The sequence below is a fragment of the Schistocerca cancellata genome, chromosome 4 (assembly GCF_023864275.1).
Source record: "Schistocerca cancellata isolate TAMUIC-IGC-003103 chromosome 4, iqSchCanc2.1, whole genome shotgun sequence".
Lineage (NCBI taxonomy): Eukaryota > Metazoa > Arthropoda > Insecta > Orthoptera > Acrididae > Schistocerca > Schistocerca cancellata.
The window spans coordinates 636,612,389-636,625,522 of NC_064629.1; the positions used below are offsets into that span (position 1 = coordinate 636,612,389).

The 13,134-nt window shown below is 41.6% G+C and overlaps 1 protein-coding gene across 1 annotated transcript in view; it reads left to right on the plus strand.

Moving 5' to 3' along the window:
* The first annotated feature begins 235 nt into the window (after window positions 1–235).
* Window positions 236–13,134, plus strand: part of LOC126184358 (uncharacterized) — a 77,951-nt gene continuing 65,052 nt past the window's right edge. The window contains exons 1-2 of the mRNA XM_049926738.1: window positions 236–368; window positions 510–637. The gene's annotated coding sequence lies outside the window, so the exon portion shown is untranslated. The remainder of the gene's footprint in view (window positions 369–509; window positions 638–13,134) is intronic.

Below are 13,134 nucleotides of genomic sequence, written 5' to 3' on the forward strand. Positions count from 1 at the left end.
TGGTAAATCTCACTTTTCTGCTCGGCGTTTTGGAAAACTGTAGCATGCATACCGATCTGAATTGAAACTACTGTTTTTACTGAAATCATGCATGAGGAGCTTCGTTGTTACCGGTATCGATCTTAAGTTCCAACTTTTTCCTATATTTACGTGTTTTGAATATTTTTCTTTACTTATGACAGCAATTATATAAATCAGCTTACACAGCACTTGATCGTTTTTTCAGTTATGATATTGAAGAAGATGAGGTGATAAAAGTCTCATCCTTTCTGGAAAATCTAGTCCATCCTAGAGCTAATTATTGCATCAGCTGCATAACTTCTTGCAACAGTTGTCCTAAACAAGGATACTCAACTTTAGTGTCCAAGGTAATATTACAGCTAGAATATAATTTATGCCATAGGTAAATGATATATTACTTATAATCTTGTTTTTATATGTGATGTTTATTTATGCTTTAATTTTTAGTTAATTTACCCATGAAATTCAGCAACAGAAATTTGTTTCAGTTGTCTGCTTCATGTGACGATACATTCGTGGAATGTAAATGGCGAGGACAGGCTTTCAACTGCTGTCAGCATTTCCATCCCCTACGGACACCCTGGGGGCGCTGCTTTAGTCTCAACTCACGTCAAACGTAAGCAAAAACACACTGATAAACGTTCTACTAAACTGAAACGATGAGTGGATGTGCTGGACAAATAACGTCGAATAATATTTAGGGTGTAGTTAAAAAAAAACCATATGTTGAGAGGTGCTAGTACGGACCAAAACACGAAAAAAATCCAGTAAACATGGGCACTAAAATAGATATCTTAAGAGCTATGAGCACTTGTTTAGTAAAATAGATATGTTTCACTGTAGCGAAGTTAGACATGTGATGATAGATCTTAATGTGTGCGTTTCAGAGCCCATGTTTACAAGTCTTGTATATCGCAGAATAGGGGAGATAGTGCCATAGACATGATACGTGAACTGGAGTGACAATCATTAAAACAAAGGCGTTTTTCGTTGCGACGGGATCTTCTCATAAAATTTCAATCACCAGTTTTTCCCTCCGATCGCGAAAATGTTCTGTTGGCACCTATCTACATAGGGAGAAATGATCATCACGGTAAAATGAGAGAAATCAGAGCTCGAACAGAAAAATTGAAGTACTCGTTTTCCCGCGCACTGTTCGGTAGCGGAACGATAGAGACAGCTTGAAGTTGGTTCATTGAACCCTCTGCCCGACACTTAATTTTCAATAGCAGAGTAATCACGTAGATGTAGATGTAATGTCCTAGCAAACTGCCGAAACTACCGCCGCGCGGGATCAGCCCAGCTCTCTCAGGCGTTGCAGTCATGGACGGTGCGGCTGGTCCCGGCAGAGGTTCGAGTCCTCGCGTGGGTGTGTGTGTTTCTCCTGAGGATAATTTAGGTTAAGTAGTGTGTAAGCTTCGGGACTGATGGCCTTAGCAGTTAAGTCCCATAAGATTTCACACTTTTTTTTTTTTTTTTTTTTTTTTTTTTTTTTTTTTTTTTTTGCCGATACTACCAGTTTCTGGACTTGGAGCCACTCGAATAACATTTTGCAGACTACACTATGACATCATTATGTCACATTGTTAAAGTATCTTACCTCACTACAGCGCCTGATTCCCACACTACGGAGGTGAGGTCTCGAATGGAGTTTGACAATATCTGACTGATATGTAATACAGGTACTTTTGAGCAATAAATTAATTATAGACATTGATGCGGCATTACACCAGTTTGCATTTCATGTGAGATGCCAATGTTACACCAACGTGACACATGTGTGTAGCCGGCCGGAGTGGCCGAGCGGTTCTAGGCACTACAGTCTGGAACCGCGCGACCGCTACGGTCGCAGGTTCGAATCCTGCCTCGGGCATGGATGTCTGTGATGTCCTTAGGTTAGTTATGTTTAAGTAGTTCTAAGTTCTAGGGGACTCATGACCTCAGAAGTTAAGTCCCATAGTGCTCAGAGCCGTTTGAACCATTTTTGAACATGTGTGTAACACATTTGTGATGTCATTAGATTGTTGAGATACTTTTGGGCAAAGATATTAATTTAGTATAACAAATACCCAAGTACTGGGCGAGAATGGAGAGCATATTTCCAGAAAGTAGTGTAAGCACCTTCATCCTTGAAGTACACACAGCAGTCGAATTAAAATTGCTCAGAGGGTGGGGAACTGAGCTTGCATGCAATTAGCTGACATCATGATGATATCGATGAGCATGGGCATGTGGTGACGGTGGCGCTGGGGGTGCAGGGGTGAGGGCGCTGGTGGCAGTGGGTGCGAGTGTGGGAGGCGGGTAGTGGGAGGCAGATGATGTGGTGCACATGGCCGGATATCATGATGTCAGAATTCTTGGAGTCATGATGTCATGGGCTTGAAGCACGTGGTTGGATGCGATGATATCAGAATTCCAGGAACGCTGATACTAATATGGGCAAAATTCGTGCTCGTACTAGCAATGCCATTCTACTCATGTGGCAAAATTTTTCTATACGGGTGGAAAATGACGTTGAATATCTTGTTTATTATGGATAGGTGATGTATAGGACTACTTTTATGTGGTGGGGTCTCTTTTTGTTATGAATCATAATAATTACAGCATTACCCCAGTTTCGAGGAGCTGTGGGTTTTTGCAAAAGTTCTGTAAATAATGTTCCAAGTTCCTTTTGCACAGATTTCTCCAACGTTAATAACTTGTATTGAAAAGTCATCTCCTCCCGACGTCCCTTCTTTCTTCATACCTCGAATGGATTTTTACATATCCCCTGACATCACTTGCGAAATATCGCCATTTTCATTGCGAACCAGCTGTGCTTTTTGACTTATTTTCTGAGCTACTGAGACACTTAAGGAATTCTTTTCTCTTTGCAGTGGGTGGGCTGTCTCATTCCTCATTTAATTAATGAACTATAGTGTCTACTTATGTAAGTGTCCATTTTGTTTTCTTCATACTTTTTTTTAAAGTAGCTGCCTTGTTCCATTTCAGATTTACTTTTCTTTTTCTTTCTTTGTACCTGCGATATTTTTTGCTGCTTCTGTGAGTATCTTCAGTAATTATTGTTCCTTACATTTACAAATAATCTTTGTTTTCTAATATTCTGTACTTGTTGTTTACTCCAATCCATTACAGCTTCCTGTTTTTAGATAGCTTCTCATTATCTCATTTTTTATTTCCTGCCTGATGAATCTGTTTCATTCTAGCATTGTATATATTTTCCCCTCTATCTTACTAGTATAAGATATACCAAAAATGAAATAGCTTAGAACCTTTACGTCCTACATAATTTCTTTATTATTTGATAGAGTGTAGTCAGTTACAGGTTTGGTTCCTTTTCCTAGCCATTTCTCCTTTTCTTTTCTGAAAAATGTTGTTCCTCTTGACACTTTGTATTAATGTGTAACGTCATTCAATTCTGGTTTTACTAAAGTCGCTCCACATAACCAACCTTCATTAGGTTTTGTCCTCCTTTTGCATTAAAATCATCCATTATCATCTTGTATTGGCCTCTGTAGCTCTTTTATAGAGATCTGCTACCGTTTCATCAGACTGTGAGCATGTTGAGTAGCAGCCATGAAATGTTTCGTATTTGTTTTTAAAAGAAGTCTTATTCTGTGCTAGATACCCCCAGAACTTGAGAGATTGCAGGGCACTCTCACTTCTGATTCGGTGCAGGGAATACGATCTATGGCGATTTGACTTCATACATTGTGATGAAACGGTGGGCAGCAGTTTATGGTTTTGTTTGTGTGCTCTAGGGAAAGAAATACGGTAAGCTTTACCTGCGTTCAAAGTAACAGGGTGCCATCTTAAACGACTGCAGTAAAAGCACGGCGTTGGTGGGCCGACAAAGCGCGTTTTTTTCTGGGGAACGATGAGGAGACATTTCCAGACGGCGGCGCCAAGATCGCATTGTGCAGAAACACATTACGCTTGGCACCAGAGAGGGGGCAGAAGTCCAGGTATACGGCCTAGTGCCGAAAAGTCGCCGACAGCGCATCGTAGGCCTCGTTAGAGAGCAAGCCGCCAAAATAAATGTGAATGTTCTGCAAATGTCCATGGGACAGGGAAACTGGTGCCCAGATGTCCAGACTCTGTTTCAAAACATGTTTTGTCAATGTAAGTTTATGGCTGTTCTTTGCAAACTTTGAAATGGACACAACAAGAGAGATAACAAGCTGTTTATGGAGAGCTGTGCTTCTACCTTGTGTTGTGTTAGCAAAAGACACAGCAAATGTGTGGGAAAGAGGCCGCGAAGCTGAAGTTTTTTTGATTTTCTTTAAAGTCTCTGATTGGTCAAATCGGTTTACAGTGCAAAGACCATTCTCCGAGCTTAGAATACCAGGCTCCAGCTCGTGATTGGCTGGTGTGAAATTGGGGGAAGTCAAAAAAGAGAAATGAGCTTTTGGAAGCGAGCTGTGGAGAAAACATAGAGAAAGGGAGATCGACACTCTTGTACAAGTCTCTTGTACTGGCGCTTTGCTAGTAAAGAACTGCAGGTCTCTACCTAAACGGTGAGCCTTGTGTCCTTTGCTAGGGTGTGACTTAGAGCCTCTGCCAGTCACCTTCTGAAGGGTCAGAGGCACTGCTGATATTATCACGGTCACAACGAGTGACGCGTGCATGTACTTATTTGTCTAAACATCTGATGTATTCCGACACGCACAGTCATGGCACTGAGTCAAATTGGTGTGACAGACCAGCAAATGGGTTCACCTGCATACTGGAATCTATCGGGGTTTCAGAGGCTCTTAGGGAAGTACCTGCATTCTGAATTAACCTAACGCAAGACCACGTACTTGCAGTTTTCGGGAACGCGCATCTAACAACAGATTGCCACCGTCCATGACTTCAGTTGCTGAATGCATTGTGGTGTGCCGCCTCACCAGTAGGATGGTAAAGTATTCGCTGCTGCGACGTATGACTATAATATCTATTTCTCAGCACCCTGTTCTTTCGAAGCATTTTTCACCTTTTTTTGTATGGTAGAATATAGATGCTTGGTGGTGGCGTAGTTCGATGCCATAACCTGGATTCACATGTATGAAGTGAGATAGAGTGAGTAGCGTTCTGGTTAGTGTCGTGTGTCGATCCCCAGCAGATCACTTTGTCCACCATAGATCCCATTTTAGTAAGGCTTTTGTTAAATAAATATTTTTTGTATGATGTTTGTTTAATAATTTTGTTGTCTTGTCATGTTTAAGATCAATAAATCGATTGTGAATTACACTACAACTTCTCCGTGAGTTCTGATTAACAGTTCCTTCGCATTTTTATGGCAGTCTAGATCAGAAACATAAGGAGTAGCTTTTTCACTTGGTGTCCGCTGCGTGGATCTTTACTTCATTAACATTAATCATGTTTCAAACTTTCAGCATTGTTTCTAATTTTACTTTTTACAATAAAGCCTATTCCTGAATTTCCTCCCTACTGTATTCCAGTGTAATGAAACATGTTCTGCATTTATCTCTGTTTATTATTCATTTTTTCACTGCACTTCCACTAACCCAACTGCTGATGTTCGGTCACTTAACCCGGAACATCGACGTTTCATATGTGACAGTAGCGTCTCCGAGAGTCATTTCCATGATGGAATGGCCTGCCGGGGCCCAAGACTGGTGAACAGTGTTCAGCCTAGGCAGAGCTATTCTCACAGCACTCTCAGACCAAGCCTGAGTTCTCTGAATCATAAAACCATTTCTGGTATCCACCTAGGCTATCAAATTATTTCTGAAAGATAACCTTTATTTCATCATATATTATATTACAAGCCACTTCCGGCCTATTCCCGTGTTCAAATGCCTGTAAATATAATACAAAAATAGTAAAATATTAAGCACTCTTTAACGTCATTACATTCTGCAGGTTATAATTACTGTTAAATTACTTACCGTTGCCACAAACGTCATGTAACTAGAATGCTGTTAACAAATGGCTTCTAAGTCCTTGCCTAATATATTTTGCAGCACAACTTGTCCTTTCGCTTCCACAGACGTAAACACATTCGTTATAAAAGCGGGGGATCAGGCAACTCTCAAAGAATATGCTTAGACAGTAATATTTTGCAGAGACTTGGAGAGCTACAGCCGTCTGACCACAGTATTGAATGCATTCCATGCCTTTCATTACTCTGAACGAATTACCTCATATATTGGAAATTAAAATTGCTTACAATAACATTACTAGTACAAACAGCTCTATTCGTTATTGCTGCATAAAATATATAAAGATTTTGTTCAAAATTATACCAGCGGTAACCTTTACCACTGGCATAGTTTGTACTACACTTACATATTCACAACAACATCACAAATATAATTAATTACAATGGCTGATATTACGTAAAATGTAATATGGTTTCGTAACATTTTCATATGTCATTAAGGTACAAGGTAGTCTCTCGTATTCGATAGTTCACGTGGTACTTAAAAAAATACCACAGTTTCTCGAAAACTTTCTGTTACATAAATCTGTTGAAATTCTAAAAATTCTTTACAATAACATCATCAATATAATCAATTACATTCGTTATTGCTGCATAAAATATGCAGTCGTTTTATTAAGATCTTTTATGTCTGTGGTAAAAATGGTTCATCGTTTTCATTCTACTGATATGCTACTTTACAATTCACATTAACATTAGTAATGCCATATAATGCAAATAGTCACTACCACACAAAACACAATGCCCTCCCGCAATACTATCAGATGTCATGGCGGTAAAAGTAGTCCCTCGCACTCATTGTTTCATATGGAACTTAAAATATTACTAAAGTTGTCCAAAAACCTCCTGTTTTGTAGATTTGTATGTTCGTTTAATATTTGTGGTGGCTGCTTTATCAGATTCTCGTATATTTATATTTCCACCAAAGGGTTCATGGTTTTTCTTTTATTATTTCTATGTAAAATTTTTAATGTTAATGCAGAGTAGCTGTTTTCTCTCAGATATGTGCGGAATGTTGATGGGTTATTCTTACTGTATCTGACATGTATTAAGAATAATACGTGTATTAACATTTCTTTCCGTTTGATCAACATAAAACTTCTTTCAGTCTCCATAATTTACGTTATAAATGTCAGGTTGATTGAAATGAGGCAGGCCGCGGTGGTCTAGCGGTTCTGGCGCTGCAGTCCGGAACCGCGGGACTGCTACGGTCGCAGGTTAGAATCCTGCCTCGGGCATGGGTGTGTGTGATGTCCTTAGGTTAGTTAGGTTTAAGTAGTTCTAAGTTCTAGGGGACTTATGACCTAAGATGTTGAGTCCCATAGTGCTCAGAGCCATTTGAACTGCGGCCTCTTCTGTGTTTTTTGGCGGATGATGTTATTTAGCGCGTTATCAGAGGAGGAGATTAGTGTTTAACGTTTGTCGGCTCCAAGATCATTACAGACGGAGCACAAGCTAGGATTAGAGAGGGATGGGGAAGGAAATGCTTTTTCAAAGGAAGATGTGTAGGGGTTTGAACCGTCATCCTCCGCATGCGAGTGCAGTGCGCTAACCACTGGGCCACCTCGCTCAGTAGCACGTTATCGGTACGCAAACTAACACTAACGTTTGTCTCATGAAACATACGTGCCACTTTACCTAAAATCTTTCCTCTGTTTGGCATAACAGTGTGTCTTGAATTTTCGTTTTTCATTTCGTCATTTCTTACTGACTGTTTCGTTGTCAGCCTGTTCTACCATGCTTATTCGTAACCGTTATTTGTCGATATGGCTTCTAATGTCATTAGCTCTTTATCAGTTTCGTCTTTTCCAACGGAAGATTCATAAAGTGATTCATCGTAGAACGCTCTTTTATGTCCAGTAGGGTAACAATAGCTGCTGTTAATTTCAGTTGTTATAGTCTTCACACAAATTCGAAATTTATGATCAGAATCGTTATTTATTACTTATACGTAGAGAAATTTGGTACTATCTAGCGATTTTAATTTCACAGAAAGCTTCAAATTCTCGTCCATGCTGTTTATCTGCTTGTGCATGTAATGTGATTCTTCAATGCTACCGTTAAAAAGGATCATGGTGTCATCTAAATATCGTGTATAGTATGTGTATTTGTGGGTAGTCTGGTTATATTTCTTAAAAAAATACCCTTTCTACATGGATAACAAATACGTCCCCAAGTGTTCTCGCAAGACAATTTCCCAATGCTAGGCCATATTTATGATTTCTCTGGATCTCAGACCCTACAATCAACACGACCTGTTCGCATCCTGATGGTGTGCTAGCAGAGTCGGCATTCAGTCTGTTTTTCTGTTATCTGTGGTGGGTTTTTTTTCCGAGAAGAATGATCGACAACCGGCACTCTGTGAAACCATTTCGTGCTGTCTGCAGCTCCATCGTTGGTTTGATCATGATACAGGAAGAAACCCACCAGAGATTTTATGTGTCTCGTACAACAAAACACATTCTAAAATAATAAATTAAAAAACAGGAGCCGGTAGTTGCAACACGTTCAGCGTATTTCATTGACATGGATAAAGACAGGTTGTCCGTATAACGTATACTAAGTGCCCCTCGCTATCAGGGATACCGTAGCCACATTTCCTAGGTTCTAAAGGGGAAATTAATTGTTAGCAGTTTTGAACTGAAAATAACAATAGTTTTTTGTGGACCTTCAGCATACTGCAGGTGAAATAGGTCAGAAACTTTTCCTTTATTGAAATAAATGCTAGGAATTCCGTTGAAAATACATTAAGAAGAATTCTTTATTTACTGGTTCTCTCTGTGCTTAACTATCTGGATTGCCATTCTACACTCCTGGAAATTGAAATAAGAACACCGTGAATTCATTGTCCCAGGAAGGGGAAACTTTACTGACACATTCCTGGGGTCAGATACATCACATGATCACACTGACAGAACCACAGGCACATAGACACAGGCAACAGAGCATGCACAATGTCAGCACTAGTACAGTGTATATCCACCTTTCGCAGCAATGCAGGCTGCTATTCTCCCATGGAGACGATCGTAGAGATGCTGGATGTAGTCCTGTGGAACGGCTTGCCATGCCATTTCCATCTGGAGCCTCAGTTGGACCAGCGTCCGTGCTGGACGTGCAGACCGCGTGAGACGACGCTTCATCCAGTCCCAAACATGCTCAATGGGGGACAGATCCGGAGATCTTGCTGGCCAGGGTAGTTGACTTACACCTTCTAGAGCACGTTGGGTGGCACGGGATACATGCGGACGTGCATTGTCCTGTTGGAACAGCAAGTTCCCTTGCCGGTCTAGGAATGGTAGAACGATGGGTTCGATGACGGTTTGGATGTACCGTGCACTATTCAGTGTCCCCTCGACGATCACCAGTGGTGTACGGCCAGTGTAGGAGATCGCTCCCCACGCCATGATGCCGGGTGTTGGCCCTGTGTGCCTCGGTCGTATGCAGTCCTAATTGTGGCGCTCACCTGCACGGCGCCAAACACGCATACGACCATCATTGGCACCAAGGCAGAAGCGACTCTCATCGCTGAAGACGACACGTCTCCATTCGTCCCCCCATTCACGCGGTCTCGCGGTAGCGTTCTCGCTTCCCGAGCACGGGGTCCCGGGTTCGATTCCCGGCGGGGTCAGGGATTTTCACCTGCCTCGAGATGACTGGGTGTTTGTGTTGTCCTCATCATTTCATCATCATCCAGGAAAGTGGCGAAATTGGACTGAGCAAAGATTGGGTAATTGTACGGGCGCTGATAACCGCGTAGTTGAGCGCCCCACAAACCAAACATCATCATCATCATCCATTCACGCCTGTCGCGACACCACTGGAGGCGGGCTGCACGATGTTGGGGCGTGAGCGGAAGACGGCCTAAGGGTGTGCGGGACCGTAGCCCAGCTTCATGGAGACGGTTGCGAATGGTCCTCGCCGATACCCCAGGAGCAACAGTGTCCCTAATTTGCTGGGAAGTGGCGGTGCGGTCCCCTACAGCACTGCGTAGGATCCTACGGTCTTGGCGTGCATCCGTGCGTCGCTGCGGTCCGGTCCCAGGTCGACGGGCACGTCCACCTTCCGCCGACCACTGGCGACAACATCGATGTACTGTGGAGACCTCACGCCCCACGTGTTGAGCAATTCGGCGGTACGTCCACCCGGCCTCCCGCATGCCCACTATACGCCCTCGCTCAAAGTCCGTCAACTGCACATACGGTTCACGTCCACGCTGTCGCGGCATGCTACCAGTGTTAAAGACTGCGATGGAGCTCCGTATGCCACGGCAAACTGGCTGACACTGACGGCGGCGGTGCACAAATGCTGCGCAGCTAGCGCCATTCGACGGCCAACACCGCGGTTCCTGGTGTGTCCGCTGTGCCGTGCGTGTGATCATTGCTTGTACAGCCCTCTCGCAGTGTCCGGAGCAAGTATGGTGGGTCTGACACACCGGTGTTAATGTGTTCTTTTTTCCATTTCCAGGAGTGTAGATTGTCTGCTGTGACTATTTCCAAGCATGCGTATTTGACAGTATTTTAATTACTTACAGAGACGCATAGTTTGAAAATAGATATAATGTCCGAAATTAGTCACCGACAAGAAATAAAGGATACTTCTTAAAGCGACTTTCGACAGAATTCCAACCATTTGTTTCAATGACAATACTGTTTATGATTATGTAGGCATGACTGTGCGGCATAGAAAGTAAAAGATAATTGTCAGAAGAAATGTGTTTAAATGTAGTTCTGTTTTATTGATCCACATTTTACGTATTACAAATTGGCATAACTCTTAAATTGCATATTCTTCTCCACTCCAGTCGCTGTGCATTATTACCAACTTGGGTCACAATATTGTCAATTGAGATTGTTTAATTTACTTTGTTACCAATACTCGCCTCAGTTCTTCACATACACCGTGCCAAACGATGTACTGTAGGTGAACAGTCGGATAACCTGACTTCTTTTGACAAGGTTAGTTATACTCTAACTCTCTTAGCGCTGTTTCTGTGGTCTTGTTTTACGTTCCTTTCACTAGTTTAAATGCAATCAGTGTACCTTTACAGCTCTGTCTGCCATGTATGAAAGCACTTCTGTAAGATTTTCGTACATATTTTAATTTTCAACCTCTTCAGATATGCTAGTGTGTTCATTCGGTGTTACGAATGCCGCTGTGTTAGGTTTCGAGATTCCACTGACATGTTCAACGTCGAACAAGTTTTGCAAATGTTTTGCAGCGTTGTTTTACTGTGCGGCATAGTCCTGTAGTGTTTGTCACAGAATTTTGTTTTGTCAAGAATTGTAAACTTCACGAGTTTGTAGTATGACGCATTTCATTTTTAAAACGACATGGAATAACTTACATTCGATCTCGAGACAGTCTGTACAAGTAAGAGCCTGCAACTACTGAGAACTATCAGTTACGTTTATCGGAAAATCTAACGATGGCAAAAACCTAGAACAGTGATTACTATTCTCCTGCCACTTACAACGGACCATCAGACCATTTTGACGATTTTAGTTCTGGTGTAGAGGGACCAGTCCTGAGTATCTGACTAGCGGCTTTTCATGCGACGGCCCCTACTTTTCGAGAAAAGTGTTATGCCTAATTCTATACCTTTAACGATGGACCGATTTCAACCAAGCGAGCGTTTCGCTGCGGCTAAGGTCCACGGCTCCCACGCTGGCAGCGCGAATTCAGAACCTGCCCGTGAACTTTTTTCTTTTTTCAGTTTCATCGTACAGAACATCATTAAGTAGTATGTCCTGCAAAATTATTCAAGATTAGTCATTTGGTCGTAGTAATTTCTTTAATAAATGAATCTTTACAGAAAAAATGTGTTTAAATGTGTGTTCCATTTCTTACACAATAGAACACGGGATCACCTTGCTCAATACCGCTTGCCGCGCTAGAACAGAATTCCGGATGGTATTTGTAGCAGAATCAAACGAAATACAAATTCGTAGACCATAAAGCACATTTAATGAAAGCTACTGCTTTGAAGACACACGGATTGTTCAGTAGGAATTCAGGAAACCACAGTTCAATTAAATCCAGAAATATTGTTCTCTCGTAGGTCAACTTCGATGCAAATCATGCATATTTGATCACCCAGTGTAAGCAGGCACACGAAACCGATGCAGAATTAACGAATGTATTTTTATGGGATCTTCTCTCTAAGCGAGTTTCCTATTGGTCTTTAGGACTTCGAAATATTTTGAATTTTTTGCCTGAAAATTTTAACCTACCTTTAAAAATAAGTTTGTTACATTTCAATGGGATGATTTTTATTGTGCATGCGGATGCTTTTCCTTCGTTTACAAAGATTTGGTCGTAAAGTGACTGATCAGTCTGCCCTCCCCAATTATCAATAATAGAAGGAAATTTTTCTTGTCCCACGTGCGTAAAAATGACAGATTTTGAATACTCTTCATAGAGCACGTTGGTGAACTACCCTGATTTCGTGCAAGTTACAATTAATTTTTTTTTAATTTGTGAGTCAACTAGTCGATTCTTTTTTTCCTGGATGATTGTTACATACGTAAGAAAATGTAAGGTAATATCTTTCTGATGCACCCTATGCTGTGAACGAATGACTAATCCTGTTCAGATATTTTTTCTGCTCAGGAACGGTTTTCGCTCCTCATTTCGCAAGGTACATCGATAGGTATTGACAGGCGGTTTGATCAGTCTAAATTTCATAATAGAGGTCAAAATTAGAGATACTCTGTATGATGAAATCGTAAGAAAAAAAGTTCGCAGACAGAATTTGAATGCATACCGCTATTGTGGGAGCCGCTAACCTTAGCCGCTGCGGAACGCTCGCTTGGTCGGAACAGATCTCACGTTACGTGTATGCGAGGTAGGCTATGCGAAAAACTTTAACATCGATTTTCTCGAAAACTAGGGTCCGTCGCATGAAAAGCGGCTAGCCAAGTACTCAGGACTGGTCCCTCTACTACATAACCCAGAGTCATCAAAATCCGTGATTAATGGGTCTGATGGTCCCCTTGTTAGTGAAAACAAAAGTGAGCACCCAGGTAACTTGGTCAGTCTCGCTGTAACCCACGGCATAAGTAGGTAGTGATGCAAAAATTTTAGTTCAGTTTTATGACAGAAGGACTTGTTATTCGTAAAAGTGCTTAAATTAGTGAAATAAAAACTTTATTATGCCACATCTTCAT